An 11,715-nucleotide genomic window follows, 5' to 3' on the forward strand; every position below is an offset into this window, starting at 1 on the left:
AACTATTACTATCACAGAGACGTATACTATTACATAGATCAGGTATATCACGAGACATATTCATAAAGAGACAGTATACTATTACTATCACAGGAGACAGTAACAGATACTTACTATCACAGAGACAGTATACTATACTATAGACAGTGACTTATAGCATAACATAGACAGCTATACTATTTCTATAGCAGAGTATTGGAAGACAGTTAGCTATACTATCAGCACAGCATCTCATTACCCTAATGTAAACAGGCGTACAGGCGAAAATAAATGCCTGAAACTAGATCCCCTAACATCACATATGTCAGAGCAAGGCCCGCGGGCCACATTCCGCCCGCGAGAAGTTTTTTTACGGCCCCTGGGAATATCTTGATTTATTCATTAGAACCGGCCCTCAGACACGCAGCCAAGCCGGCAGCGCCGCAGATCTTTTACACGCACCAATATACATTTCCCACAATGCACGGTGACGCACCGAGCAGTAGGGGCTGCTTCATTTCAATATTTATTGGCCACAGCAGTCGTCAGCTACACAGAAAAATTAACTTTTCAGTACCCATCAAAAATTGGCAAAACGGAAGTGACACTGAGAAAACCGGGGTTTCAAACAAGGTGGGAGTCGAGTATATGCTACGGAGGTAGCTGGAAAACCTGTGTGTTCTGTGTGGAGAAGTGTGCGGTAACTGAAGAGTATAAGTCTGAGACGACATTATGAAACGAAAACACGCGGACAAAAACAAGAATATTGACATGGGAACAAAGCTACAAAAAGCGCAGGAATTAAAACGAGCCTCAAATCTCGACCAGGCTCTGTTCAAGAAAAGCCAAAATCACAAGGCCAGGTCTGCTGTCAAGCCAGGTTTTTATTTGGCAGAAGAGATCGCTAATCAGCCCGGCCTTTACGGAGGGGGATTTCATCAAAACTGCCATGATTAAAGTTTGTGACGAAGTTGCCCAGAAAAAGCAAACTCTTTTTTAAATGTGAGTCGTAAGCAGAAACACCATTGCGAGAGAGCTAGAGCAGTTGTCCAATCAATCTAAAAGAAGCAGCTTGTGAAAAAGGAAAAGATTCATTGCATATTCCTTGGCTGTGGATGAGAGCACCGACATTTCTGACATTGCCCAGTTGTCATTTTCATCGCGGAGTGACTCCCAGCTAAGCGGGACAGAGAGAGTTTTTGCTTTTACGTCCTCTAGATGGCACAACTACGGCATTTGACTTTGTATGAAAGAGGTGTCAAGATGTGTAATGAGATGAGGCTGCCTTTGGAAAAACTCGTGGGTTGACAACGACGGAGCACGTGCGATGTTGGCACAGAGCGGACTGGTGGCGAAGGATACGGAGAAAGAGCAAGAGGAAAACGCGACAGGTTGAGCTGACAGCTTATCAATTGTATCTACACCAGAAAGCGTTGTGCGGTAAAGCCTTGAAAATGGAGCATGTAATGAGCATCATCACGCGCCAACAGTTAACTTTTAATAAGAGCCAAGGTTTGACATCACCGCAGTTCAAGCATTTCTGACGGAGTTAGAACGGACAGTGATTTGCCTTATCACACAGAGGTGCGATGGCTAAAGCCAGGAAAAGCGTGTCAAAGATGTTTGAGCTTCGCTGAGAGATTTGTCTGTTCTTGACAGCAAGGGAAAGACACAACACAAACTCCGAGGACGAAATGTTTCTGTGTGAAAATGCTTTTCTTGTGTGACATTACGAGTCATCTGAATAGCATGACTTGCAGCTGCAGGGTCGGATTCATGTCATCTTCTGATATGTACAGATACAGTGAAGGCATTTAAAACCAAACTGACTCTGTGGAGACGCAGTGCGGAAAGAAAACTTTGAGTCACTTTCCCACTGCCAGACCATGAAAGAAGAAGCTCCTCTACCCAGTGCTCCCGAGCGCACAGTTGGCTGATAAAATAGGTATGCTTGCCCGCTGACTTCGACACCGATTTGCTGACTTTGAAGCACAAAAAGCAGGTTGGAACTGCTCGGTAACCCATTGTGCTGTTGACGTGGAAAGTCACCACCAAAACTCCAAATGGAGTGAATGACCTTCCAATGCAATGATGCACTAAGAGGCAAAAATATGCGGGTGGGTGCGTGCGGAAGTTCGCCCCGTTTCCTCGCCGACACCAATCCCAGCTGGCAATCCAGGCTGCCTCAAACGCTTGTCTATGTTTGGCAGCACAAATACCTCTGTTGAACACTGTTTTCTTTGATGAAAGCCTGACAAAACATTCACACCAGAAGGTCGACATTACTGCTGAACACCTCCACTCAATTCTGAGGATCCTCAGCTCAGAAGCCCTACCCGAACATTGATGAACTTGTTGAAAAGATGGGACACCACAAGTATCACCCTCAACTCAAACAAGTGAACATTACTGTTGCAATCACAATATTTAGAGTTTTACTCAAGTTCAATGTTTACAAGTTTAAAGTTAATATTGTTTTCACTGCCTCATGTTACTCTTCTCTTAAACAAAAGTGTTGTTTTGATTAATTAGATTTTTGCACTTTATTTTTATTGTATTTCAATCCAATTAATATTTTAAAAATATTTCAGTTGAGTGGATGAAGAAAAATTGCTATATTGTTTTTTCTTTTTGAAGACAATTTAGGCCCACTTTTGCTCTAAAATTAGAAAATATAGGCTACTGATGGTGCCTGAATTACGGTTTCTTTCATTTAATGTTTTCATGTATGGGATTTTATATAAAGGAAATTTGTCTTTTGTGTCTGTTGAAACTTAAAGATTACTGACAGAGCCATAGAAAATATTGCTTTATTTATCCTATCATATTGAATATTATTTGTCTAGTTCTTCAGTAGTTTAATTAGGTTCACTAGACCTATATGCGTCATTTAAAAATGCTGTCAATGACATTCGAACAGTCCGCCCTCGGCTTGTAGCTAAATTTTTTATGTGCCTCCGTCCATTTGACTTTGACACCCCTGCCCTAACATACTAGTACTTAATAACACCGGTGGGGAGGTCTTTTCGCACTGTTCAACCAATCCAGTAATGTGGAGGAGAGTTAATGGAGTGTCACAGCATCTCTTTCCCAGAAGACGTAGACAGTTGTGTCCTACTAGTATTAGCATATACAGTAAGCTATGCGAGTGTGCGTAGCATTGTGCGAAGCAGACGTGGGTCAAATATGTTATTGACATTATATTAGGATTGTGGAACCTGTCGAACTATGCCATGCATTGTGTCAGTCGGGGGGGGGGGGGGGGGAGGGGGGGGGATCTGTCTGAAAAATGGATCCGATGTTTACGGAGCTCAAGTTGCTGTGGCTCATATGCATGGTTTAGCATGGCTGGTAGCGTGTCTTACACATGTTTAGCCTCTCGGCCTGATGACAATACACTCTATACATACATAGGCGTCTTACTACCACTCACTATTTGCTGATAGAAGTCATTGAGGAAAAGGTCTGAACTTACTATGACGTGATATGTCTGTTGTCTCGCCTAGTTTCCCTTAAGATATGCACTAGCCTAGCAAGTCAATCTGGGATGAGAGCGTCTGCTAAATGACTAACATTGAATACACTGTGTATGGTCACATCGTATATTGTTGTGTATGATACACGGTTCCTGTATGTTCGCTGTACTAACAGACTGAGCTTATGGAGCCATGCTTAAGGGCAATAAATGAGTGCAACCGAAAGTGTGTAGTGTGGTAATATTAGGTGTGTGGGTGTATGTGTGCCCGTAGTAGGTAGGTGTGACGTACGCGTGTGCATGCCTGCCTGTGCAGTCCAGGATGTGAAGGTTAACGATGCTCTGGTGCTATTTAGTAGCCGTGAGCTCCACTCAGTTAAATCTGCACTGTGAGAGGAGGGGGGATACCTACTGAGAACTACCCATATCTGCAATGCAGCACGAACAGAGGGACTCCAAACTCATGCTGATTTCCTCATTGGCTGTGTTTTACTCGTGTATTCCCTTCATTGAAATAAATGAGAAAAGGGGAGAGGGAGAGAGATAGAGAGGGCGAGGAAAGGGTACAGACACGAAATCTGAAAACGGTCAAAAGGAAAACAGAATCGAGGAGTGGAGGAGCGAGTGGCGATGTCCAGGGGAGAGAACCATGGCAAAGTTTCACCGTAACACAACCATATGTTTCATTGAGTCAGCGAGAACGGTATGGAAAACAAAACCTGCCGAAATACTGGTTTGATTATAACCAACAACTGTGGACCATGGTTTTGGTCGTAGAGGATTGGCCATGAATTGAGCTTAGTACTGTACATAAAGATATCTATTGTATCATTTATTATCAGGCCTGATCACCATGACACAGAGAGAGAAGAGAGAAGAGAGAGCAGAGAACGAGAAGAGAGAGCAGAGACAGCGAGAGAGAGAGAGACGAGACAGAGTAGAGACGAGAGACAGAGAGAGACGAGCGAGATAAGACAACGGGAGAGAGAGCGAGAGAGATAGACAAGAGAGAGAGAGGTACAGAGAGACGATAGACCCCTAACATGGATTAGATTCCAATGTCGGTTCGAGTAGTTCTCCAACCATTCTCAGATATGAATATCCTGTGTTAACATTGCTCTTTTGTGGACAGAGCTATGTCTGTTGAGTACTTATGCCGTGGATTCTTGTGTCCGGTGCTGTGGGGCTGTTGACGTGTAGTGATTAAATCTTGGGTGATGTGTTCCGCAGTGTGCCAATGACTTACCTTCCGCAGCAAGCTGGCCCCATTTATGAGAGACGACTGCATCTTCGGACAAGTTTGAGTGGTGCCCTGGAACGGCTCAGACAGGTAGGACGAGAGTGAGTGTGAGTGTGCTGTGTGTTTTGCCCTTGCCTGTTCCTTACTACTCTCTTAAATTGTTCAGGGACGTGAATGTGTGAGCAACGCAGAATTGGCTTCTAGAGCTTTTCCTCTTTTCTCATTCACCCCCTCTCCCCCAGTGTGATCAATGACGTGGGCCTACAACAACTTCTTCGGATGTTTGACCCGACACAAGCGTGGAACGTGACCCTGAGGGTCCAGGGAGAGCAGTAAGCCCCGGGCCCGTTCTCAAGCCTCGCCGCTCTGCCAGGTGTGGGAAAACGTCCGCAAGGATGGACATCAGCGTGGACAGCCTGGACTTCAACCAAGAAGCATCCTGCACACGGCCTGGCACCCACGGAGAACATCATCGCCATCTGCTGCGCACCACACAACCTTGTACATCTTCCAGACAACTTCAACTAGGAGATGCGACGGCGAGAGAGGGAAAGCAGAGGCTGGAGAACACCCAATACAACACACTCTCCAGACGACAGGCAAACTGTGGAGACACACTCCAGAGTGCTCAACTCCCTGCCTTCCACTTCCAACCAATGAAGCTGTTTTGAATCCCCCCCCCCCTCCCCCCCGAAAATACTTGGATGGACCCGCCTTGCCCTAGGGCCCGAAAAACGGGGAAGCTGAAATTACCAATGAGAATGATGTTGGGTTTATGGTTCTCTTTAGTCTTATCATGGATGTGTTGACTGTTACCTTGGATTGTGGCTGATCTGATTGTGTTTGTTTCGCCTATTGGTCGTTTTTTTCATTCCGAGGGATTGAACCTCTTGGCAGGACGGAGCTTACATGCGTCTGTCTTTTTCTGTTCATCTGCTCGATCTCTTCTTCCTCCTCTTCTCTCCCTCTGTTTCTGTACTGTTTGTGCTCAGTCCCCCCCTCTCCTACACTCTTATAAGAAAGGGGTTCCAAAAGGATTTTTCAGCGTCCCCAGTGTCTCTTTTATTAGTTCAGGCGTTAGAATCCTTTTGGGTTCCAGTAGAACCTCTGTGGAAAGGGTTCTGCATGGAAAGCCAAAATGGCTATCCTGCGAACCAAAAAAGGTTATTCAAAAGGGTTCTCCAAATGGGACAGCAAAGAACATTTTAGGTTCCAGGTGTTTTTAGAGGGTGTACAGTCTGACGGACTGAATTGATCTGACGTCGGTGTAAAAAACCTTTGTGGTTCCGGTGGTGATATCGTGAACAGAAACGTTTTGCATAATGTTTGCTGGATGTTCAGTTTTATATATAGTTTTTCCAGTCTAAATATCACCAATTCACTATTTTTGTCAAATTCTCGTTATGATGTTGATGTACTATTTTGAGGTGAATGACAAATGACAGTATTGGTATACGTAATAACAGTGACATGTCAAGTGGACTTTGGTTCCACTAGGCTGTCTGTCACAGCTTGGTGAGACATTTACTGCGTACGTTTCCGTGATTGTGGACACTTGTTTGCTGGGATCTTGCCTGTGTCGGTGTGCTACTTTGGCCAATGAAACACAATAATGAACAAAAAACAAAGTCAACAATCAAGCAAAAAAATATGCTGCATATGAACAAAAAATGATGTGTTTATATACATTTACTGGCGCCTTTCTACAAAACGCTGTTAAAAGGTTTCTGGAGCTCTGCCTTCTACACAGCACTATTACCATTAGACAAATAATGAGCTCTCCTTTGTTTGTCGTTTACAAGACACAAAAAGCATGTTTATAAACAGTGTTCGGTTTTTACGGACTGTAATTTGAAAATGAAGCCGAGACTTAATCAGTTAAAAATTTAGAAACTGAACCGAGGAATTGGGAATGTTTTAATCAGCGTTGTTATCTAAGAATTAAAGGGACTAATTGGCTCTGCGACATATGATAGAAAACAAACCAGTCATCTGTAATGATCATGGTGTCCCATGACAATGTGAGAGAGATTATTGCACTCTGCTCTCCAGGCAACTTCATGTTATTTCTATATTTCTTTGGAACACCACGTCATTGTAGTTTATCCATGTCCTCTGCCCCTGGCATTGATTCACATCTTTTTTTGTTCAACGTATTTTTCAGAAGAGAGAAAAAGTCCAAATGAACAATTCATAAATTGTTAATATGTTTTTTTTCCCTGAATAAGATTCAACAAAATTTGCATCCTATGGTTAGGTTTAGGCTGTGGGGTGTCTATTAAACGCTGTCATCTTGCAGCCAAATCAATTCTATATGATCACTTCCACAATCGGTTTTCATATCATGTATAAGTGCTTAAAGTATTTAACTGCTGTCTGTGTACTTTGTAGATCCCAACAGTCTTCAATGGCTTCAATAGATTTGAAATACATCACTAAACACAATCTCTGTGCTGTAGCCTGGGAACACCTAGTGTTAATACCTGTATTACATACACTAATGAAGCAAATCAGCACCTTGTTGTGTGTGTGTGTGTGTGTGTGTGTGACCTCTTCTTGCGGACAAAGCTGTCATAGCCCTTGGAGAGAGTAAAAGATCCAGAACTAAAACGACGAAGATCATGCTCATTAAGGTATACGGACTCTGGTGCTGTGTGTGTTGTGTTTGGACCTCTTTCTGCTGACAAGCTGTCCATAGCCCTGGAAGAGTAAAGATCCAGGACTAAACGACAAGGACATGCTCTTAAGGTATCACGGACTCGGTCTGTGTGTGTTGGTGTGTGCGAGTGAATAAAGAGAGGGAGTGTGAGATTGCAAATAACCTTTTCGGAAGCAGAGATTTCTCATGATTGGTTTATTATAGTCACAGTAGCTAGAGGGTTAGCAGTCTGTGAATTCACAACCTACACAGTTGACATATCATTAGAGCCTGCAGACTGAAACTGTGGCAGATAAGCAAGCATCCAAAACCCCTGCAGACAGGGGGAGGGACAACAAAGGCAGACATAAGTGCACTTTGATAAATGTGGAACTAATGGTGGTGTGTCACAGACAGAAGGGTAATTGAAAAAAGACACACAATAATGATTAAAGCGGAATATTTAAAAGGAGACAACCGGAACAGTTTAAGTCCATTTGTTTCTCCGACATGATGAAAATTACGTTCAGGATTAAAAAAAAAAAAAAAAAAAAAAAAAAAGCTTAAATACTAGAATACAGAATACAGTAGTAACTAAATAAGGAACTAAGTAGTATAAATAATTTCAAACTGAAATAGGCCTCAAAGGTGTAAAAAGAACAAAGTCATGTAACACAAAAAAAAAATGTTTGAGGCTTCTTGCGTTCAATTTACAGTCTACAAATGTAATTTATAAAAATCTACCGGCTCGAAACCCCCCAACCATCCACTCAAGAAATCGCCACAGCTGAAGTAAATGGAGGACCCCTTATCTACAGTATGCACAGGGTGCAAACAGTAGGCCTATATGGTGAATTAGCATGGCAAAAGGTTAATAAACTGGTGATCACATTGTTGATTTGGTAATTCCCACACACTCTCTGAAATGTTGACGGGACTAAAAACACTATGTCTATAATTAAGAGTTTTGAGGCTGTGTGTGTATTTGTGTGTTGTGGTTGCATGTATGAAAGTGTAAAAGTCTGTGTAAACTGTCTCCCTTTTGTTAATTAATGGTTTTAGTTTAGATTTCTTGCCACTTATATTATCCCGCACACTTTTTTGGCTCAGAGCTATGAAAACACTCTGACACTACAAAAACACACTTCGCCTTGTTTAACAACACACAACTGCTGTATCTATGCTGATTTACACAGTAGGGTGTAAAGAACACAAGTCACATCACTACATAGCAGTCCAATCCCAGTTAAAGTGAAAACATCATGCAAAACCATAGAATTTGGGCTCTACTTCAATATCGCAACGCGAATCATTACGAGATTCTGCAATATAATTTTAATGGTAGATTCCGATTGACGCCGACATAGCCAGTGTCTACGTGAATGCCAGTTCTCACGCTAAGCGGAAATTGCTTGAAATTTCAACTCACGCCGGAAAGCTGAACTTCAGCGATGCGACTGAATAGACCTTACTGTAAGTAGACATAATGCAGCGTCTTACTGACAAAACTACTGTGTTTACTATCACAGAGACAGTATACTATTACTATCACAGAGACAGTATACTATTACTATAGCATAGACATAGACAGTATACTATTACTATAGCAGAGATATGGACAGTATACTATTACTATCAGCACAGATTCATTACCCTAATGTAACAGGCGTAACAGGCGTAAAATAAATGCCTGAAACTAGATCCCCTACATACTAGTCTTAATAACCCGGTGGGAGGTTCTCTTCTGCACTGTTCAACCAATCCAGTAAATGTGGAGGAGGAGTTAAGATGGAGTGTCACAGGCTCTCTTTCCAGAGACGTAGACAGTTTGTGTCCTACTACTATTAGCATATACAGTAAGCTATGCGAGTGTGCGTGCATTGTGCGAAGCAGACGTGGGTCAAATATGTATTGACATATTATTAGGATTGTGGAACTGTCGAATATGCCATGCATTGATGTCAGTCGGGGGGGGGGGGGATCTGTCTGAAAATGGAATCGATGTTTTCGGAGCTCAAGTTGCTGGGCTCTCATATGCATGTGTTTAGCATGTGTGTGTAGCGTGTCTTACACATGTTTAGCCTCTGGGCCTGAATGACAATACCTCTATACATACATAGGGTCTTACTACCACTCACTTTGCTGATAGAAACGTCATTGAGGAAAAGGTGTACTTACTATGACTGTGATATGTGGTTGTCTCGCCTAGTTCCCTTAAGATGAATGCACTAGCTAGCAAGTCAATCTGGATGAGAGCGTCTGCTAAATGACTAACATTGGAAATACACTGTGTATGTCACATCTGTATATGTTGTGTATGATACACGTGTTCCTGTATGTTCCGTGTGTGTTTAGCATGCTTAAGGGCATAATGAGTGCACACGATAAGTGTGTAGTGTGTATATAGGTGTGTGCGTGTTATGTGTGCCCGTGTAGTGTGTGTGCGTACGCGTGTGGCATGCTCTGCTGTGCAGTCAGGAGTGGATGGTTAAGATGCGCTGGTGCTATTTATAGCCAGGAGCTCCACTCATAAACTGCACTGKGAGAGGAGGGGGGATACCTTACTGAGACCTACCCATATCTGCAATGCAGCAAGGAGACAGAGAGAGAGGTGGGAGATGGGTGAGAATGAGGGACTCTCAAACTCTGTATTTCCTCATTTGGCTGTGTTTACTCGTGTATTCCCTTCATTGAAATAAATTGAGAAAGGGAGGAGAGGGAGAGAGGATGAGGGGGAGGAAAGGGTAACAGACAGAAATACTAAAAGGTCAAAAAGGAAAGAAATGAGGGAGTGGAGAGGGGTGGGATGTCAGGGGAGAGAACAGGCAATGTTCACTTTAACACAACATATTTTCATTGGTCAGCGAGAACGGTATGGAAACAAACCTGCCAATATGGTTTGATTTACAACCAAACTGTGACCATGGTTTGGTCGTAGAGGGATTGGCCATGAATTGAGCTTAGTATGTATAAAGATATCATTGTACATTTATTTCAGGCCCTTGCATCACCATGACACGAGAGAGATAGAAAGAGAGAAAGAGGCAGAGAACGAGTAAGAGAGAGGAGACAGGAGAGAGAGAGAGAAGAGAGACAGAGAGAGAGAGAACAGAAGAGAGAGAGCGAGATAGACAAGGAGAGAGAGCGAGAGAGATAGACAAGAGAGAGAGAGAGACAGAGAGAATAGACCCCTAAATGGATTAGATTACAATGTGGTTCAGTAGTTCTCCACATTCTCAGAATGAATATCCTGTGTTAACAATTGGTCGACAGAGCTATGTCTGTTGAGTACTATGCCGTGGATTCTGTGTCCGGTTGGTGGGCTGTTACGGTGTGTTGATTAAATCTTGGGTGTTGTCCTGCAGGTGATGATTACCTCCGCAGCAAGCTGTGCTCCCTTTATGAGAACGACTGCATCTTCGACAAGTTTGAGTGGTGCCTGGAACGGCTCAGACAGGTAGGCGAAGAGTGAGTGTGAGTGTGTGTGTGTGTTTTGCCCTTGCCGTTCTTACTACCCTTTAATTGTTCAGGGAGTGAATGTGTGAGCACGGCAGAATTGGGCTTCTAGAGTCTTTCTCTCTTTTCTCTTCATCCCCCTCTCCCCCAGTGTGATCATGACGGGGCCTACAACAACTTCTTCCGGATGTTTGACCGGAACACAAAGCGTGACGTGACCTGGAGGCGTCCAGGGAGAGCAGTAAAGCCCCGGGCCGTTCTCAAGCCTCGCCGCGTCTGCCAGGGTGGGAAACGTCGCAAGGATGACATCAGCGTGGACAGCCTGGACTTCACCAAGAAGATCCTGCACACGGCCTGGCACCCACGGAGAACATCATCGCCATTGCTGCCACCAACAACCTGTACATCTTCCAGGACAAATTCAACTAGGAGATGCACGGCGAGAGAGGGAAAGCGCAGGAGGCTGGAGACACACATACACACACTCTCCAGACGACAGGGCAATACTGTGGAGACACACTCCAGAGTGCTCACTCCCTGCCTTCCACACTTCCAACCAATGAAGTGTTTGAATCCCCCCCCCCCCCCCGAAAATACTTGGATGGACCCGCCTTGCCCTAGGGCCAAACAGGGGGAGCTGAATTACCCAATGAGAATRATGTTGGTTTATGGTTTCTCTTAGTCTTAATCATGGATGTGTTGACTGTTGACCTCTGGATTGTGGCTGATCTGATTGTGTTTGTTTCGCTATTGGTCGTTTTTTCATTCCGAGGGATTGACCTCTTGGCAGGAGGAGCTTTTACATGTGTCTGTCTTTTTCTGTTCATCTGCCTCATCCTCTTCTTCCTCCTCTTCTCTCCCTCTGTTTCTGTACATGTTTGTGCTCAGTCCAACCCCCCTCTCCTACACTCTTAGAAGAAAGGGTTC

The 11,715-nt window shown here is 43.7% G+C and overlaps 1 pseudogene; it reads left to right on the forward strand.

Annotated features, from left to right (window-relative positions):
• The window catches only part of LOC111964780 (serine/threonine-protein phosphatase 2A 55 kDa regulatory subunit B gamma isoform-like), a 25,693-nt pseudogene extending 14,284 nt beyond the window's left edge, over positions 1–11,409 (forward strand).
• The last annotated feature ends 306 nt before the right edge of the window (positions 11,410–11,715 follow it).

Source organism: Salvelinus sp. IW2-2015, linkage group LG6.1 (assembly GCF_002910315.2).
Source record: "Salvelinus sp. IW2-2015 linkage group LG6.1, ASM291031v2, whole genome shotgun sequence".
Lineage (NCBI taxonomy): Eukaryota > Metazoa > Chordata > Actinopteri > Salmoniformes > Salmonidae > Salvelinus > Salvelinus sp. IW2-2015.